The sequence below is a fragment of the Sylvia atricapilla genome, chromosome 6 (genome assembly GCF_009819655.1).
Source record: "Sylvia atricapilla isolate bSylAtr1 chromosome 6, bSylAtr1.pri, whole genome shotgun sequence".
Classification (NCBI taxonomy): Eukaryota; Metazoa; Chordata; class Aves; order Passeriformes; family Sylviidae; genus Sylvia; species Sylvia atricapilla.
Window position 1 is genome coordinate 29379115 of NC_089145.1, and position 19191 is coordinate 29398305.

General features: G+C 42.5%; 1 protein-coding gene across 4 annotated transcripts in view; it reads left to right on the forward strand.

Moving 5' to 3' along the window:
* The window catches only part of ACTN1 (actinin alpha 1), an 86584-nt gene that overhangs the window by 17896 nt on the left and 49497 nt on the right, over positions 1-19191 (forward strand). Inside the window, exon 1 of one of the 4 annotated variants that reach the window (XM_066321369.1) lies at positions 14758-14921. The exons of the other annotated variants lie outside the window; for them this stretch is intronic. The gene's annotated coding sequence lies outside the window, so the exon portion shown is untranslated. Of the gene's footprint in view, positions 1-14757; positions 14922-19191 lie in introns of those variants that run through there. 4 annotated transcript variants of the gene reach the window in all.

Genomic DNA, 19191 nt, shown 5'->3' on the forward strand with positions numbered 1-19191 from the left:
CATGCACAGCACATGGCTTTTCCCTTCTCCAGTGTAGTAGCAGTTCTTTTGTAAAGACCTGCTTTGTCCTTAGGGCTTCAGCACTTGGCAGCAACCTGCAGTGCAGCCTTTCTGAAGACAGATTGCAGAAGTCTGTTTTCCCCTGTACTTCAAAAGATCTTTTTCCATCCCTCTTCTTTCTGTCTTATCTGAAAAGTCACATCATCATCCATGGATAAAGTTTACATGAATTAAAGGTGGAGGAGGAAGGATGAAGAGGCAAACCTTTTCCCCCTTCCCTGTGATGAATCCAATATGAATGGAAAAAGAATTTTTTTGACCATCCTGTTTGTTATTTGGGCATGCCTCCTTAGGAGACTCTTGGGCTGAAGAGAATTAGGAGAGATTTCCTGATCTAAGCACAGATTTGACATAAACCTGTCCATATGTCTGCTAGTAGTGTCAGAAGGACCCTCTTTTTCTTTTTTCAACGCCACTGACTTTTTACTCCTTTGTACTCAGGAGGAAATGAGATGAATTCTTGCTTTCTATTCTCTTAAGCGCTGGCTGTAGCTGCTGATGTATGCTGCAGTTTCTTAGCCACAGATATTAAAAATACAGCACATATAGAGTCTATCTCGAATTGTCTTTTTTATTTTGGTCTTACACTGAAGTGCACTTGTAAGAGAAAGCTACTTGGACTTACAGAAATAATTGTCAAATTCCTCTAATTAGAAGACTTCTGGTAGATGTGTTAAGGGTGCTAGCAAGATACTTATTTTCAGTAGACATTAACAGACCTTGTATGGACATTTCTGGAATAAGGTTATTAGGTCTTCTGAAACAAGTGACAATAAATGTTCTTGACTCTACCAAGGTTATTTGACTTCCGTATGGTAAGTTACACTGCTGTCTGCTATCTGCATGTACTTTGCCTTGCTCAGAAAATTCTTTATTTTAGAAAACAGCAAACATAAAGGCAGCAATCAGGGCTGCACATGAACTGCATGTCCTCCATTTGAGTTATCTATTTCTTGTCAGTGGTTTGAACTAGACTGAACAGCCATGCATTTTTTTATGTGTAACCATTAGGACAGTCATCAGGTGTCAGTTGTGATACTAAGCTGAACTGCAAATGTTTTGCTTAGCAACTGTTGCGAAGGAAAATTGTCAGGCAACAGCAAAATTAGGAATGGTGAGTATGGAAGGCACTCTTTGTGAGAGATGAGCTGTACTCTGACGTGTTATCTGTGACTAAGTGATTTGGCATTTTCTTACACAAACATGTAAGAATATGTGCGTTTATGAATAGGAATCAAAGCAAGTTTAGTCTGATCCCCTAGGTCTGCCAATTCTCTTGCTAGCTTGACTTTCCGTGTGTAGTAGATATATGCACACAGTTTACCAATAAAGGGCAGCAGGACTGAAGGGCTTGATGTGGTGGTAACTTCTGTTTCCAATCCTTGGGCAGCAGTGAAGAATTTGAGTGGCCATCCAACCATGGTAACTGAAGAAAGCTGGTTGGCTTCGTCATTCTCCGTCATGAAACCATACCTTTTCCCCTAAAATATATCATGTGCCTGAGAGGATCATGACCAATACTGTATTTGAGATTTCCATTCTGTGGGATTATGCCAAGCTTGATGGTGTTGTAAGCATGAATGTGAATGAGGTACTGGTGTGTCCACTCTTAAATACAGAGCAAGACAAGGCAAAATGATAAGTGACCCCATATAATGTCTGCGGAAGTCCTTGTTCAATAGTACTGGAGCTGGAGGGTGAATCTACAATGAAGTAAGCTTTAATCTTTTCATGTATAGGTGTGCACATATTATAGGGAACACTGTGTTTTAAGTCTCCATGAAGGGGACTAATTCAGCAGTCTTTGAGCATAAAGTCTGAAATAAGAAATTTGCAGTAAGCTAAACAACTGCTTTAAGCATTTATGTTGAGCAATGTCTGTGTTCACATGTCTCCTGGCCTTACTGCTGTAATCTTAACAAGAGGCTGTCTTAGGAGAGGCATATGAGTAGGAGTTGGGTATCAGAGTACAAATGCTGTCAGGGTAAGAGCACTTTCATTCGGTGTTACTTATTCATGGGAGAAATGATTAAAGGCAAAAGAAGCCTACTTTAAACTGGTACATGTGATGCGCCTCAGAATGTGCCGGAGCCTTTCTACTGGGTTAGATGTGAGAGGATGCTTGGCACGTGTCTTACAGACTAGTTTTTACTTGATTATTAAATTCTATTAAAAGAAAAAAAAAGAAAAAGTTATGTAAGAAAGAGTCAAGGTACAGCTTAGTAGTAGTCTGCCCAGACTGCTTGACCAGTCTTGAAGTAGAGGTTTTGTTTTTCCCAGTTTTTTTTCCCCACTGCTGTTGCAGTGAGGTTTTACAGTGCTTCCATTGCCCTTAAAGGCCACAGCTCAGTGTGAACCAGAGCACGCTCTCCTCACTACCTGCCTTTTCTTCCTTGCTTGTCTAAAGTGTATATCATGTGGCATGGGGATTTGCTGTTTTTCTTGGGTGACAGCACAGCTCAACCAGGAGCTCTCCAGTATGAGAGCTTCCATGTTTGAACCAGGTTGTGCAGGAAACTGTCCTCAGCAAGGTGTTACCTTTTTCTGAAATTTGCTTCCTACCTGAGGCCAGGATATTTCTGCAAGTCCTGTTTCTTCTGATGGAAGGATACCAAAGATGATGTGAAGAGAGGACCCATCACTGTGATGGGTCTCAGCAGACCTGGTATGTGCGCTGGTGTGCCACTTGCTGTGCTTTGGACTTGCAGTTATGTCATTCTGTCTATCCCATGTGGTTTTGTGTCCTCTTATCAGGAATACTCTTTGTTGCAAGCTTACAAATAAAGGCAGAATCCCTGCTGCCTCATCCTACTCTCAAATGAAATGTCTTGTGTAAATAATTTGCTTTTCCTTGAGCAGACCTCATGTTTATCCTTTCACATCAGAAGTAGGAAGATCTCCAGCCTCATTCCCTGCTGTACCTGTGGGGTTTCAGTAATTGTAGTGAGGGATGTGTGTTGCTCTGTTACAGAAATAGTGCTGTAGCTGATCCCTCCTGTGTCTCCTTTACCACCATCCATGTAAGCATAGTGTGAAACAGACCCTGGGGATTCTCCAAAGCTACTGGAGGAGGCAGGTGCTGCTGGCAGACACTGGAGAAGCTTGTTCTGTTGTTGCTGACTCTCTTTTCCTTGCAATTAATAAAAAAGACTGTTCTAAAAAAAAAAAAAAAAAAAAAAAAAAAAAAAAAAAAAAAAAGGTGCTACTTGGATGCACCTGCTTTTCCAAACGCTGTGCAGCTGGTGGAAAGCAAATGGTGTCTAAACAAGTGAATGGGTGTGTGTGAGCAGGTACCCTGTGTAGCTTCCAGGGCCTTTGCAGTGCAGGCAAGAGGACTGGTTTAAATTAGATTTAAGAATGTTTTATCACCTTCATTGTATAAACTCTGGAACAGGTTCCTCGCAGAGGGGCTGGATGGAAATATTCACCTGAAAACATTTAAAGTCAGATTGAATGGGGCTCTCAGCAACCTGATGTAATTGAGGATATCCCTACTCATTGCAGGGAGGGTGGATGAGATTAAAGGTCTGTTCCAACTCGAACTATTCTCTGATTCTGTGCATCACAGAAAACAAGGTGTGTCTTTTGTCCTAGGTAAATGTAGTGGTTTCAGCTACCCATTTGCAAGTGTAAAGCAGTGGGCCTCCTTGTACTTTGTTCTTCCTGGCAAGCTAGACAGCAAATGGCTTCCTGTGGTCAGGAGCCACATCTGAGAGTTTCAAAGACAGCATGCCGGTTGGGGACCTTGCAGCTAAATGAGCATACATTTCAGATGAGATCAGATCTTACTAGAAAGAAAAAAAATTCTGAGGACGGGTATGAGTAGGAGATATGATTGCATGCATACTCAGTCTAGGTAAATAATGTATTGTGGTGGTTCACACTGGTTTTGATGCCCTCTTTTGTGGGGGGTGCTGAAGCACTACTTTTTGAAGCAGTCGGGTTCTGATATCCACCCAAAATTTGTACCTTTGTAAGACTGTTTCAGAATTTGCAATACACGAGGTTAAAAACTACCCCATCCTTTGAATGGTTTAACTTCTGTGTATGAGAGAAGGGCACCTCCCCGTGCTGCCCTCAGAGTTTCTATTGTCAATGGTAGTTAATATGCAACCATTATGTCCACAGAAAGTCCAGGTTTCCACAATTATTTCTGTACCTTGACAATGTCTTTTCCAAGAGTGGCAAGGGAGGGGCAGGAAAGGAGACATTTCCTTTGTATTGCCTTAAAAGAGCTAAGCAAACTAACTGTAAGCCAGAGAATATTGATCTGACCTTCACTTAAGTCAAACTCTACATAAAATCTGCTGCAAATATATAGAAGAATTGCTGCATAATTCTGTTCTGCTCTCTCTTACTGAACTGTAAAACAGAAATACATTGAACACCTCAGATGATTTAAGGAGTTTGCTTACAAAAATGTTTTCTTCCCGCTGTTTCGTTGTGCGGGTTCAGGACCTCATTGTGCTCTGCATGCAGGCTCAGCACGAGCAGAGTGCTCTTACTGTCATGCCCATAATTCTTGTTTATACTGTTCTTTCCTCACCTGCACTTGCAGTCTCATGTGTTGGGTATTGCTGTTTGTTAAGGGGGTGACTTTTTGGCTCTTCCCTGTTTTGTCCCAGTTTGAGTTAATTTGGGACCCAGTAAGATGTTTGTGTAGTTCCCATACAGCTGAATCCTTGTGGAATTATCACTCTTGACTTTCCTTGTCATTGTTACTTCATTATGTTACTCACCTGTCTTTAATTAAATCTAGTTTTTCACATCTAGGCTTCATAAACCAAAATATGTTTACACCTTACTGATCATCATCTTTTTCTGTGTCACTGGTAATTACATCAGGTGATATTTGCAGTCATATGAGATTTTATGTAACCCCTTACTTAATTCTCTCCGCGATGGAGACTGGCCACTTTATGCTTTCATTTTCCATCGTCTAGCTAGTTTATATTCCAGAAGAGCTGTTTCCCTGTGAAAAGTCAATTATGTCAATGGGGAAAATAAGTAAAAAGTTGGGTAACAAAGAGGAAAGGTGCAAACTGCATCTTGTTCCTGGATGTGCGGCCGGATGTGATGAGCCAAAGAGTTTGTTCCTTACCTAGGCACCAGCACACTGGAGCAGAGTAGGGAGCCAGAATTTGTTAGTACTGCTGCTTCCTGAATGGCACATTATCAAAGAACAAGCAGGTTAATATTTGACTCTGAGGCTGAGGCGTTACTTTTCAAGAAGAGCTGAAACCAACCTGGAATTAAATACAACAGTATGTAGGAAATGTGCATTATAGCATTATTCTGCACCTTTCAAGAATGGCACGTTGTCTGTTTCGTTACGGATTTGTTTCATTACTGTCTGTTTCGTTACTGTGTGATCATTCGTGATTTGTTTGAGTTGCCTAAGAGCCGATGTTTAGAGGTGGTCAGTGACTAAGGCAGCTTCCTGGAAAAAAACCCCTACTGACAACCAAAGCAGCTGTGGGTTTTGGTAGCCCAGCGAAAAGAAGATGAGTCAGGGCCACAGCTTCCATGATGCTTCAGTTTGATTCCATTTTAATGATTAGCCATGATCACATAAAGCCTTCAGTAGGAAGGTGGTGTTGACAGCATGCCTGTGGCAGGTGCAGTCACTTCAGCTGTACTGTGTTGTAGCTGGCACACTGGAGTGCCATAGTGGTAGTGCACATGGAGCCCAATTTCTGGAGGGGCACTACTCTTCGGGTGTTGTCCTCTCCTGCCTTTTGCCATGAGACAGTATGTTCTGAAGTGATTTCCATTCGTTTGCTGGGAGCAAGGCCTGTGGTTGGATACCCATCATTTTGGTCACCTGGCTAGAAGGTTGGTGGATTGCCCTTGACACTGTAGTTAAACTAGCTTCTTGGTGGGGCTTTCTTTGTGTTCGTTTGGTCTGGCACTGTTTTTGAAAGCAAGTATAAAATACTTCCTCTAAGTGGGAATTAAGCTCCTATGTTGATTCTACCACATCACTTTTAGAAGATAAAGACCTGAAGTACAATTTATCTCGAGAAGGAGGCTTTTCTAAGGCCGTAATTTCACCTACAAGATTGCATTTGTTCTCAGGTGAAAGGGTAGAGAAGTTGTGAGGGCTTCTGGCCCAGTAGTTGGAAAGCCAGGTCTCAGTCTTCAAGACTTTGTGAAGAATGTTTCTCAGGGTGGTCGAGGTGCATGGAGGGTTACTGATTTCTCTCTTAAATTCAAGCAAGTGGGATAGAGATGAAGAGTAGCATACAGGCCCTTTAAGAATAAATTGGCAAAAGAAGAGCTCAGTATTTAAATTTAGTGCAGACAAAGAGGGAAAAATTCCCTACAGCATCTGGTTTCTATTACTGCTCTCTGCCTCAGTAGAGGGTGTGTTTACAGTGAAGCTCTCCAGTGCATAAGGAGGGGGGTGCTCAAACTGTTTCTGGGGAACTCTGATCTGAGGGTATGCCTTGCTGCCATCCCGATGTCCTCCCTTGGGCCTCTTTGACTAATCCCTTCTCAGATGTTGAGCAGAGCGGAGGGATGACCTCCCTGTTGGGACTGAGGTGTCTGAGCACAGCTTTTAGGGTTCTCTAATTGCTTCTTATTGTGGCTTCTTCCAGTTTTGCTCAGCCTAGAAATGGAAGCAAATATAAAAACCCTTATAATGAGTTTATGCAGACATATTGCCAGTGGCTACATACAGAGGCTAGAACTGCTGATGTGTCTGTTTTCCAGTTGTTTTAATGCTTTGAACAGAGCTGGTCACTTTGGATTTTTCTAAATGCAAGTTTGAAGCTCAGTGTGGGAGGTAGAAAGAGCAGAAGGATGGCAAGGTTTTAGTTGTGGTAGAATTTCTATTTGGTATGTATGTGTTTTGTTTAGTAAAGTGTGGTTTGTGGTCTCTGAGCAGTTTCAGCAGACCCCAGTGCCAAAAGGAAACCTCAACTTGCAGCAGTAGTGGAGTGAGCTGCTCATCAGAACGTAGCACAGCTCTGTATAGGAAGGGCTTAACAGAGACTTGTAGATGCAACCTGTGCAAATGCTCACCTCCACCAGTAGCTTATAGATTCTGTAATGTCTTTCCCTAGGGACTGACTGCACCTGTGGTCATGAGTGCTGTAAATGTACAGCTGAACTCACAGTGGGCTCCTGTGCTCTGTTTGACAGATAGGGAGGTTAAAAATTAATTTGATTTACATACCACCTGATAATATATCTTGTATTGCAGGATTTCATTATGCTCAAGGCCAAAATACAAACTGTTTTAGGTGGAAAAATAATTCCTTGAAAAATAATGATCATTTCAGTGTCTGCTATTTGAAACTTTTGGGAATAGATGCCATATGCTTCCAGGCAGAAGGAAGAGAAATGGAAAATTCTATATTTATGTTCATGTATAGTAAAGATTTTTCATATGGTCATTCTCTCCAGCTGCTTCTGGACCAAAGCCTGTTGCCACCCCTGCCAGACTGAGATTAATACTTGTAAAACAACAATCTTCAGTCAGCTATTTTTGCAATTTCTCTCATGCAAGGAAACACAAAACTAGAGCCCATCTACCCTTTTTCCTCCTCCTGTTCCAGAATGAGTCAGTGGCAGCTACTTTCTTGCAGTTTTCATCATCTGTTCTCTTTAAGCAGTAGCAGAGGCAAATAATAATTCTTTGCCTGACCCTATTCAACTTGGTCACCTCAACTATTCATCATCCATCTCCCTACAGGTGAATTGAAATTTAAACCCTGCTGTTGCTTCTCTGCCCTCCTCTTTCAGCAAACCACCATCTTGTGAGCTGCCATGTTCATTTCCCAGTGGCTGTCCTCCTAGAGACAGTCTGCTAGCACTACATTGAGGAACTGCATGATGGATGGCAAAACTGGCAGTGCTGTGTGTGTGTCCTGTTCTTTGATGATGCTTTGGGGGATGCTGGTATGTAGGTGGTCGATCAGCAATTCCTCAGTTGTATCTGAGGTGGTTTCCAAGGGAAATTGCATCTCCTGTGATGTGCACCCATTAGACCTCTGTAAAGTACCATCCTTCTGGGTAGCTTATTGTGGGTAGTGCCTTTAAACAAGTTCCTGAAGAACACAAGAAAGTAGGAGCGTAAAGCATCTGAACTACAGTTCCCAAAAGACATCACAATTCCACTGCTAGAGCAAAATTCTGCAGCTTGTGACAAAATATTTTTATTATATGCACCCTTGCTATAAACAGACTCTTTTCTGTAGGGCAGAAAAAAGCCCAAATTGTCAGAGCTATCCTGAAACTCACTTTTCTGAAAATGGGGAATTTGCAGCCATCAATTGGCAACACCCACAGTTTAAGAAGCAAGTATATAGGAGTATGGTTAGAGGTGAAATGCAGCTACAGTAAGGAAGGGAAAGTACTACCAAATAATGTAAAGTTGCCTGTAAAAATTTGCTTTTAACTTTGGTTCTGCTGGGAGTTTACTCTTCTTCTATCTTTGCTTTTTCTAAGATATTTCCATTAATGCACAGTAACTTGGGATATTTGTTATGGCAAATAAGAATTGTTACAATCCTTCTTTTTCCAGCCTAAAGCTGGTTTAAGAAAAAAAAAAAGGCTATCTAGTGCTTGTTATTAGAAATTGCTAAAACACAATAAACTCAGAGGTGTATTCATTTTCCATAATGAAAATACATGATTTTTCTTCTCTCTTTCAGTCTTCTGCCTATTTGAAGGCTCCTCTTAGTGAGGGAAAACATTGGAGATTTTTCCCCTATTCCTTTACTGAGCTAACATTTTCATACCCGGAATGATGCTTTCTCTGGTCTAATGAGGAATGCATCTTTTATACCAATGGCCTTTCCTATAGATGGAAAGGCTTTGGATATGTCTGGAGCACAGTAAGACGAAAACCCCAGCATAGTTCTGGCACTCACTATCCAGTTTACATCATATGTGCTCACTTGTGGTGAGCTCTTTGAGCTCATCTCCTAGAAATGAGAAAATGCAAGAATTTGAATGTGTCTGTAGATTTAACAGACTTAAATCACAGTCTGTTCTCAGCCACTGGAGTTGCTGCAGATTCAGCTTCTGCATTCAGATATTTCATGTGTTTTCCTTAATGCCCTGTGTGCCAGTTTACCAAGCCAGACACAGTAGAGTGGTGTTAGTAATATAGGTGACATTTGGGTTTGTCACATCTTTTCAGAGGGTGACTGGAGCCGAGCATGACTTTAACAGAAGGCAGTCCTGGGCTGGTCCCCAAGTCCTCACCTGTCAATGGCAATGTCTGCCTGCCCAGGGCATGGATGCTGGGACTTGTGTCCCCTATGTCCCTTTGTTCTCTGTCTCTCAGAGAACATAGTTTGAAGCCTCCAGCATTTTGACATGGAAAAATAAAAAAGAGTAAACATTTCCTGATGGGCTGAGCTGGCTGGTTAGCAGTGTTTTCCTCCCAGTTCCTTCTGCAGTGTGTTTCCTGCTGTGTTCCCTTAGGCTTTCCTGTCACCAGGATGGTGAAAATCTTGCTGCTAGGTTTAAAAAGAGATCAGGTTTTTTTTTCCCAATAGTATCTGGTAAAGTGTTCTGTGTGACTGTTTTTAAATAAGGCAGCAGCTCCTCATGGCTCCTTTGGACGTGGTTAGAGTCATCAGACATTTTTTGTCATTCTGCCACTCTTCCCCACAGTGCAGGGCCTGAACCCAACTCCCAGCAGTCAGTGGAAACATTCTCCTTGGTAGCCTTTGGGTTAAGTCCAGAAAGTTTGCTGCCTTTCCCAGGCTTTGCCCTAGGGCAGCTATTCTAACAAGCTCAACACCCTCCCAAATCCCACTAGGGATTGCAGATCGCTAGTGCATGTGTCTTTAAGTTTTGCTTCCTTTTTCCTTTTTGCAAAAGTCTTGGAAAATTAGACTATAAACCCATAGCACAACCTTTTAAAATAGCAAACAATACTAACAGATACTGGCTCAGAGCTACTGTGTTACTAAGAACTGGAACTGCCTTTGCTAATGGTTCAGGTTGAATAAAAGATCAAAGAAAAAAGAAAACAAAAATACCCAACAAACGGGAGTGTTTCTCTTTTGCTTTTAATCCTTGGTATGAGTCCCACATCTGACTTCATTTAGATAGTGTTTTTTTGCTTTGATAAACTACATAAACAGGCTCAAGACAATGTAATTAAGATAAAAATAGATAAAAATACAAGGTTTTGCTCATGAGATCAAGAAAGTCTTTAAAGATTGCATCCCCTTAAAGTTGAGTATATTGTCCTTAGATTCCCAGTCTGAATTTTTTGGTGGCCATGGGCAGGGCCAAGGAGCATGAGTTTGGAGCAAAGACATCAAGTTGAAGGATGCATGGGGGAGTGCTGTGCTGTCCTCAGCTAGATGTTATGCTGGGTGAGCCAGCATTGCCTCTATCTCTCTTAATGCAATTGCTGGTCTCTTGGGATGTCTGAGACGTTGAACCACAGGAGTCTGGAACAAAACTTCAGCTGTAATTATGCCCTACCATAATTTTTAATCTTCAACGGTCCTTTTTTTCTTACTTTGTTTAAAGATCTGCATCCTGGTCTGAATACAACATGCTGGGAAGATGTGAACTTCTTGTCTTTGCTCCATTGTGCTACCAAACCTCAGTTTTCTGATGTTTGCTGGGTCCTAATCTCTGCAGGGAACTATTCCCTAGGTACCTGTTACAGCTCCTGTGTTAGACAGCCATTGCTAAACTGTGCTACCACCAGTGTTGCTGGTACCTTGGCTTAGATCCCTGCACCATTTTTCAGTGTGCTATCCAGGTGTACCCACAGACTTGGCACAGATCAGTACCAGTCAGGACTATATTTACTGCATGAAGATAAGGAGATCCCATCATTTGCAGTGTGTGTGGTGGGAAGTCAGTGCTAGAAGCTTGCAGTGCTGTGCAGATGCTTTGAGGCCCATGAAGATGCTCACTAATTAGACCACTCCTCAGGCTGTGATGTTCACTGAGAAATAACTTGCTATTCAGTGCGATTGTAGAGAGTTTAAATCCTGTTGTATTCTACTCTTAGATTACATATTCATGCCTAAGCACAGAATATGTCTTAAGATTCCAGAAAATACCGTCTTCATAATCTCACCACCTATAGTAGCTTTCGTACTTTTGATATCTAATTAAAAGTGATGATGCAATTCAATTTTAAGTGTGGCCATTACCATAATAAATATCTGTCCCCACAACCAAGGACACAGACACGCTGATCTATAAGATTTTTTGTTATTATTAGTGGTTTCTTTTAAACTATAACTTACTTAAACTATAAATGAAAAAACCGTTGAACCTACAACTGTGCAAATATGTGAGGCCACCTAAGAGTTAAAGCCTGGGAGGCGAAATTCTTGTGGTCAACTCCTAGTAATTCACTGAGGATCTGATCATCCTGACACTGCTTGTCTGTGCACTGTTGAAGGCCTGCAGGTTTGATTAGACACGGAGCGGACACACTGAGAAGCTTGTGCCACACTGAAGACTTATCTTCTCTTCACGTGTGAGAAGGTGTAGGTCTCAATCCCATCCCAGTTGTTTGTTCTGGCTTTACAGAGGTAACAGCAGTAAAAGGTGACAACTCCTGCTGCTCTGTGTGAATGAAAGGAGCATATCTGCTTGGGGGTAGGTGAAGGAGCAGTTCCATCTTCTCAGTCTCTGTTGTTCTGTGTTGCAGCAGTGGAGGTAGGAGGAAGAAGGGGATGCTCAGGTGGTCCCTTTTCAGGGTTCCCATGGCTCATGTCTGTATTTTGAATTTTAGAAGACATTTGCTACTCACACGGGTTAGCAGTGAGACTTTTTTACAGTGCCTTTATGTAAACATTCAGTATCTTGCCTTCCCCCAGATCAGTTAAATCCTTTTATCCAACAATAGATGTGACATTCCCTGCTCTGACCTGACATTTTATTTATTCCAGAAGGGCTGATGAATCTCTGTGCAGCTTTCACACAGACTCTCAATTATCTTAGGTTTGAGTAATGGCAATTCTTTTTTTCCTAATCTCCATGAAGCAATCCAATCACACTCACCCAAACAGCTGCAGCAGTAATTTTTTTCATCCATCACTTTTAAACGTGCCCTTCAGTTCATGTCTCTTAAGTAGCATCCCTTTCTTCACTTTTTAAATACGAGGTACCTATCTTTGTGTTAAAGCCCTATTTCACCCTCTCCAATTTTTATTTCTGCTGTGAGATGTCAGCCTGCACTTGTATCAGCCCCTGATGCCAACTCTCTGCTCGTTGCATTTTCAATTGCTTTCTTGCTTTTGTTTGTGCCGCCTCCTTTGCTTAGGTGTGATCTGCTATAGACTGGCACAGTTATGTTGTTTCCCTTACTTGGGGCTGGCAGCACCAGCAGCATGGACCAAACTAGGCACTGTGGCAGCAGGATGTAGCTATTTGAGAACAAGGTGATGGCTCCAAACATTGGAGAGTGCGGGGAGTTCAGGCCTGTGGTCTTGCGTAGGCTGCAGTTCAGAGACGTTTGTGTAGCTTGTAGGGGTTGTGAACTGTGCTCCTTTTTCAGGGATCAGTCTTTGTGGATCAAGTCTCTCTAGTTTACTATGATCTTTATGTAGAAAATGACGAGAGGTAGGCTGTGGGTGTCCTGAGACCACTGCCAAGCACCCTGACTAACACTGCCTGCTTACTTCCCCCCTCATCTCCAGACTCACATTGGAGTGCTTTGGAGCATAGAGCAGCTTTTCACCCTGTGTGTGGTAGTTCCTAGCACGGTGAGATCCCTATGCATCTTCAGGGCCCTTACTCCTTTGGTAGCACGTGTGAATCAGAGTTCTCTTGTCCCAGGAGCAACTTTCTTAACTTTGGAAAACCCCATTTCAGATGAATGACCTTAACGATTCCAAACCTTGTTCAGAAGGTGACTCTTCTGGAGTTGGTAAGGACCCTTCTGGAGCTGGGAATGATGTGTTTCACAGTTGCAAATGACTGTGGGAGCCCTGAATGTTGACAGCACATCGTGTCAGGGACAGTGATGATGGCCAAGGGGCCAAATGTATCAAAAAAATCTTACTTTTTTTCTGTATGTTTTATGTAAGAGTTGGTGTTACTGGTGATGGGAGTGAAGCCCAAATACATAGTACGTCTATGCCATGTAGCCTATCCTTTCTGATTCCTTGCTCTTTGACAGGGAGCTCTAAGGCTTGATGCCGAACAGTGTTTTGGAAGCCCTTTCTTGCTTGAAATACAGCTATCGTTTCTTTTACAAAGCATTTTCATCATCCCTTAGAAAACTATTTCAGGTTTTTTTTTTTTGTGTTCCAGAGCTGTAGAGTCCCTAAACTTCTGCCAATGCTTTGTGCTAGGTTTGCAGCATCCATACAGAGCAGTGGGCAATACATTCAGTTGTTTCAATTAGTCAACCTGCTTACATAGCTCTGTATTTAAAAAACCTGGATAAATGAAGTTGTAACTTCCTCTTCCTCCCTTTCCCACCATCAGCAAAGTAAACAGCCAAGGAAGAGCCACACATAAAACACCACCTGTGAATCCTCCAGGGAGCTCTGGGTGGCTCCAGATGTCTGTGAACCTGCACTGCAGAAGGACTTTCAGCCAGATCAGCTCCTGCACTGCTGGCCCTGTGGACTTAGTATAAACCAATAGGCCCCACACATACACCTTCATGGCAGAAACAATACAAATCTCCGTTGGAGCAGCTGTATTTGTATCTGCCTGTGAATCCACCAGAGGGAAGATGCTTCCCTGACTTGCTTCAAGTTGAAAGAAGTATTGTACCTTTGGCCCATGCTCTCAGGCCAGAACTGGAGCAGAGCTGCATGTCCTGCTTTGTATTACAGTGCTAGGTGTTCTCTGCCTTCCCCTCGGTCTCCTCCTGGGTCCGGGTGGGTGCCACTTCACCTTCACGATGAAATCAGTGCTGGGTCTGAATAAACCTGGATGGTGAGGCGTAAAGTGCAGACCTGCCATCAGGAATTATAAGGCTGCTTGTTTTCATCCTGGTGTCTTGGCCCTGTCCTGTGCAAAGCAGTTGGAGTTCAGCTTCCATGGATTGAACAGTCTGGCTTTCAGTGGTTTGTTGCCACTTTGCAGTCTATAAATTGTTGTATCCCAGTGTGGTAAAGTAATTTCTTCCAGTGTATCTTGAAATGCTATAAAGCATGTAGAAAATTCAGCATATAAAATGCAGAGACAAGCTCTGTTTAATTTTTGTTATGAGAGAGCTGGAAGCAAGTTGACATTTACGAGCTGATTTCATAGGAGAGAGAAGTATAATGAAGAGTCTTGCCAGTCTGAACTTGATGATACACTCTAAAAGACCTTACTTTCTAGCCAGTTGATATCCTTGTATAGTTTTGGAGGTTTTTTAATAGTTTTTGCATGTTTGAAGGCTTCTTGTGTTTTTCTAGCTATTAATGTTCTCTGGTAACTCGGGGATAAAGAGACCTTACACTTTACTGCTCTGAAATACTAGCCAACTCACTGATTTAGTGGTCAGTAGCTTTCAAATACCAGAAGCAGATTCTCTATGAAAATGGGGCTGTTCTGTAGCAGAAGTGGAGTTAAAGGCTCCAGAGGCACAAGTGTAGAGAAGAACAAATATTTACCCTGTGCTGGACAGGAAGTGTGCTGGATTGAGATTTCTGCCCTTATGGCTTTAGCCCGTTGTTGGCTAATAAAAGGGTGTATTCCGGCTCCAAAGCAGTTAACACCACACCAGTGGGAAGCCAGTGTGGAACAGACTTTGGGTTTTTCTTTTTTTGTCCTGTCTTCCAGGATATGAGAATTAAAAACCTTGCAAGACACTGAGAACTGTATTCCACTGAGCAAAAATGAAAACTCCTGCACTGAATGTACTTGGTGCTTCTTGCAAGTGATGTGCTGCTGATTCATTGCCAGTGTCCGAGTGGGTTAATTGGCTGTCAGAAAAGTTTATTTTCTCTATGCAGCAGTTCCTACCTCCTCTGAACAAAGAGATATTTCACACTACCAGTGGGATCCAAGCTGGCTTATGCTATTACACTTAGGGATGGAGCTCATACTCCTGTGGTGTTGTTCTCATCCTGAGCTGCAGAGGTGGGTTTTGGAAAGTGGCTAAAAAACGGTGACTGAGTTCTGTGTTTCCAAATTGCAGGGGCTGTACCCTGGCGTTGGTAAATGCAAGTAGGCTTATAATTTGCCTTTTCACCTTCAGCAAGTCCTTATGCAGCCACCAGATGGTTCTTTGAGCAGATGTGGTACTGCACAGTACAGTGTAATGATACCTCCCGTTTTCAGGGCATAGCACTTCAGAAAGTAGTGTGGGCTATATTTTGTCTTTCAGCTTGGAGCTCAGCAGCTGCAGTTAGGCCAGAACAGGACATTAGCACTGATGCTAATAGTACTGAACTCCGTTTGTGGAGGTGGTGACATTGTGCTATGAGTGTCTGTAGTGATTCTTTCTGAATATCCATTTAATCCCTTCAACCTTTCTAAAAGGCCAGCTCTATTGGAAAGCAAAGCTTTTCATTGTGTAGCCTTCATCTCATTGAGTATCATACCTGTAATTGTTTAGGTCAGCTGCTGATAATGTAACTTGTCAACACAAGCCAGGCTCTTTGAACTAGCCCTGTGTCTTGGAGACTGGGCTTGGAACATAAATACCAAAAGGGTTTATTAAATGCCTTCTTTTCAAAATTGTAATGTGGCTTCAGATGCAAAGCAGCATGCAGTGAAGGTATTTCAGGTTAGAAGATAAGATTGGGGAGTATGGTGACTTTTCTCTTTATTCAGATTCAAATAAAAGGCACTTTGGATGGCTTCATGTGCTTGTGATGAGGTTTGTATAGAGGATCTACAATGCCTAGAGCTCCCCTGAGAGGAGAGGACAGTCATTTTTGGACGTTCTAGCAGACATCCAAGCACACCAAGGAGTAATCCAAGAGGTGCAGTGTACAGAAGTAGGGCTGTAGTAGGTCTACACTTCACCACTGTTAAAAACCAATAATCTGTATGTGTATAAAGCTTCTGTCACTTGCAGCATATAGGCAGAGAAAATATTCCATGGGCCAGCTGTATCTCATGAGCAGCCTTTTTAATGTCCAGCTTTCTTCACTAGGGTTGTTGGTGTGATTTGTTATGTCCAGCTATAGCCTTTCTTGTTTCCAGGGTGTTGACAGGATCTAGGATTACTTTGTAATTACTGCCCAATTAAATGAGCACCTCCTTGTCAGCTTATATCACAGACTTGTGCAGAAAAAGAAGCTGCAACCAAGCCTGGCAATTGAGTCTGTGTTGAGTGTGGGGCGGGTGTTAAGCAGCCACCCACGAGACCCCAGCATTTCTTCCAAGTGCTTTAAAATGTGAAAGGAGGATTCAGAGCAGTAGCATTAGGAAAGGGAAAATCACATGAGACCCTGAGAGGTAATGCTGGTAAATGAGTTACTGCTGAATGAGGGGAAACTGGAACTGGATTGCTGAGCTTTATTTTTCATGGCCAAATCCCAGCCAAATCCTTCTAGTTAGTAAGTTGATGATGGCCTAGTCTGTCTGTTCAAGTAACAGGAGATATTTGTCGTGGCAGTGGGCTAGTGTCCTCATTAATTGATGCAGCATGTATCAGCTTCGCCACTACCAAGGTGGAAAGGATCCCATTGTGGGGCAGCTGGACTGCTTTATTACAATTCTGCTGCTTAAAGAAAGTTGTGTGCAGCGGTTTTCTGCCTGCTGTAATAAACTATTAGCTGTTATTAGATGATTGCATCAGTCCTTGTTTCAGATAATTTTATTTAAATAAAACTCCTTGCAGCATGGAGTGGGATGCAAAAGTTGTTGCAAGAATTAGCTGATTAGTCCCAGCAGTCTTGTAAGGAATGTACAGTGCTGCAGTAAGCTGGAGCCACGGAGGGTTTGTGTTCAGGCCAGGCAGGGAATGCAGCCTGGTGCTGCAGTCAGAAGCCTGGGTGCACTGCTAACTACATGAGCCTGGGGCTAGCACTCGTAGCTTTCAGCCCACTCAAGACCTCCCTTTGCAGAGCACATGTGTAGACAGCATCAAACTGTGCTACTAGACTGAGATTTGTGTGCTAGCAGCTCCATCCCCTTCTTAACAGGAGCCAAACCTTTGTGGACAAATCCCAACAGCAGAGCTATGTTGAAGTATTTGATTAAAATTCATCCCCCATCGTAAATACGAGGAATGAGGCTGCCTTGGTGGCTGTGAACACTGCTGCTCTTCGAGCAGGGTGGTGGTGGTCTGGAGAGACAGTGCTCCAGTGAATTCTTTTGCTTAAGCCAGACCCTTCTCCTGTCAGAAAAGAGGCAAAGAGCACTACTCTGGCTCAGTTACAGCTTCTCCAGGGCTGTTACACAAATACAGCAGGCTCTTGACTATGTCAGAAAGTTTACATTCACCCATGGCAAGCAGGGCTGTGTGGAAGAGTGATTTAGCAAGGAGAGAAGTAAAGAGCATCTGAAAAGGTCAGATAAAGCTGGAATGTCGCTGTCACAGCCACAAAGAGATGAAATTGACCTTTTTTTAAAATATCTGTCATTTATGTGGTTGTGGTAACTTCAACATTTACAATGCTAAAATAGCTCAGCAGCTGAAGTGCCTTATGACTGCCTTCTATCAGCAAAGAGCTCTCTAGATCTGCTCTTGAGTGGTATCATGGTGCTGCTGCTTTTGAGACGTAACATTCTTTAAACTTTAAAATATTGACTTACTGTCCTGCTTCCCTAGGTTTCAGGAATTCTGCCTGTGCCATTTTGGTACCAGAAAGGTGTTGTTGTTGGACACGAAAGAAAGATGAGAGACTCCAAATATTTCAGAAGGCAAAGGGCATAGAAAAAAGCTTTATTGTCTAATTCTTACTACTTTTTATAAGGTGTTTTGATACAGACTTAGCATGGTTGGTGAGTAGGAATGACACTTTTCTAATCTCATTGGTTAAATTAGAGAAATGGCAAAATGCTACCTGGAGAAAGATTGTTTTGAGAAAGGATAGTTGTTTGCCAAGGTTGTTTTAAGAAGGAGCTTTTTTGAAAAACTTTTCCTTGGGAAAAAGTTAGCAGCTGCTAGCAGGCTAAAATCTTTCAGACTCAGAAATATCAGGCCCACAGAAAGGTATTCAGATTGGAAGTAACAGCGTGGAGGGGAAAGGTTGTTGGCTTTCAGGAACAAAAGCAATTGTTGGGGAAGTGCAAAGCATACCAGAGTGCATGTGTGTGTGCAAAAGTGGTCTGGGTAGGTTTGCAGTTGACAGGACTGAGAGATACCTGGAAGGACCTAGCTGAAGATGATATCTCATTAGAGTTTTGGTTTCAGGCCTAGTTATCACCTGGCTGTTGTTTTAACCCTGAGGAAGGGTTAATACAGTGAAGAAGCAAAGCTTCTCATGTGTCAAGAAAAAGGGTGTGCATGACTGTTAAAACAGATAGGCAGGGAGGTTTGTAGAGGATAGCCCAGCAGTAAATATGCTGGGGCAGCTGAACAGTTAATCATATTTGCTTTTGTTTTTATTATCTGACATGTTACATTGTGATAGAATCCCAATGTGCTATTGTTCATGCAGGACCCAGCAGCCAAATAGCAAGAGTTGAACTTGATGTCAGGGATCTTGCTGATTAGGCTGGGATGTAAAAGGAAAAAAACCAAACCAAAAAAACCCACAAAAAAACCTACAAATCATAGCTAGATAGGAGCAGGGAGTACAGAGAGCAGTGTTGAGAAATGCATCCATGCACATGCAAACTCATGTTTCGTCAGACATCTTCCACAGTGAGCAGTGAACAAGAGGCAGACCTGCAGGGGTGTCCTGGCAATCTGTTGTGTCCAAAAATAAAATTACGAGTACAATATATGGAAAGATCCAAGGGCCAAGAAGCACAGCTCTGTTTGCGCCTCTTGTGCAGTTGCCACAGAAAATTTATGGAGTGAGGTTTCTGTGCTATTATTTAACAGTAAGTAATTTTCCAGCTCTGAAACTTCCATAAACCTCAAGATTCACAGACTGTTTGATTTCTTGTCTTTGGGGCAGGGAGTTAGAAGTAAGCAGGAGAATAATCTCCAGACTGCTGTGTCTGCAGACAGCAAGGAAGAACATGTACTGTTTCTGGGCAGCTTCCTGCCTGGTAGTGTATTTTTGCTCTCTGAACTGGGGTGCAAGTCACCTCACCACAACAAATGCAAGTGTTTTTTTG